The 952-nt window shown below is 53.0% G+C and overlaps 2 non-coding genes across 2 annotated transcripts; both read left to right on the top strand.

Moving 5' to 3' along the window:
- The first annotated feature begins 227 nt into the window (after window positions 1-227).
- LOC119342704 lies at window positions 228-346 on the top strand. Its single transcript, XR_005165683.1, has one exon. It is a non-coding gene; the product is annotated as a 5S ribosomal RNA (ribosomal RNA).
- Window positions 347-641: 295 nt separating this feature from the next.
- LOC119342703 lies at window positions 642-760 on the top strand. Its single transcript, XR_005165682.1, has one exon. It is a non-coding gene; the product is annotated as a 5S ribosomal RNA (ribosomal RNA).
- The last annotated feature ends 192 nt before the right edge of the window (window positions 761-952 follow it).

The following is a 952-nucleotide window of genomic DNA, read 5'->3' as shown; positions in this document are numbered from 1 at the left end:
TATTTTGCACGAGTGCGGTAAGTCATAGCTGGGTGCTCACGATTCACGGGTCCAGCGTCGGCGTTGTGGCGCGGCAAGCGTGCACTGGTGCGGTTGAGAGGGAGGGGTGGAAACCGCGTTAAACTCGTCTCCGTAGTTGAGAGGGAGCGGCCAAAGCAATGTACAATCGTCTTTGTAGTGGAGCTGGGAGGGGCAAGGATAAGGGACGAAGACCGGGGTAACATGTTGGATGCGATCATACCAGCACTAAAGCACCGGATCCCATCAGAACTCCGAAGTTAAGCGTGCTTGGGCGAGAGTAGTACTAGGATGGGTGACCTCCTGGGAAGTCCTCGTGTTGCATTCCCTTTTTAATTTTTTTCGCGCCGCTTGCAAAACAAAACGCACGTGTAAGTAATATATTTACCGTGTTTTATGATTTTGCACGAGTGCGGTAAGTCATAGCTGGGTGCTCACGATTCACGGGTCCAGCGTCGGCGTTGTGGCGCGGCAAGCGTGCACTGGTGCGGTTGAGAGGGAGGGGTGGAAACCGCGTTAAACTCGTCTCCGTAGAATAGGGAGCGGCCAAAGCAATGTACAATCGTCTTTGTAGTGGAGCTGGGAGGGGCAAGGATAAGGGACGAAGACCGGGGTAACATGTCGGATGCGATCATACCAGCACTAAAGCACCGGATCCCATCAGAACTCCGAAGTTAAGCGTGCTTGGGCGAGAGTAGTACTAGGATGGGTGACCTCCTGGGAAGTCCTCGTGTTGCATTCCCTTTTTAATTTTTTTCGCGCCGCTTGCAAAACAAAACGCACGTGTAAGTAATATATTTACCGTGTTTTATTATTTTGCACGAGTGCGGTAAGTCATAGCTGGGTGCTCACGATTCACGGGTCCAGCGTCGGCGTTGTGGCGCGGCAAGCGTGCACTGGTGCGGTTGAGAGGGAGGGGTGGAAACCGCGTTAA

The sequence above is a fragment of the Triticum dicoccoides genome, unplaced genomic scaffold, assembly GCF_002162155.2.
Source record: "Triticum dicoccoides isolate Atlit2015 ecotype Zavitan unplaced genomic scaffold, WEW_v2.0 scaffold102499, whole genome shotgun sequence".
NCBI lineage: Eukaryota > Viridiplantae > Streptophyta > Magnoliopsida > Poales > Poaceae > Triticum > Triticum dicoccoides.
The sequence above is the reverse complement of the archived record's forward strand: the minus strand, read 5'-3'. Positions and strand labels throughout refer to the sequence as shown.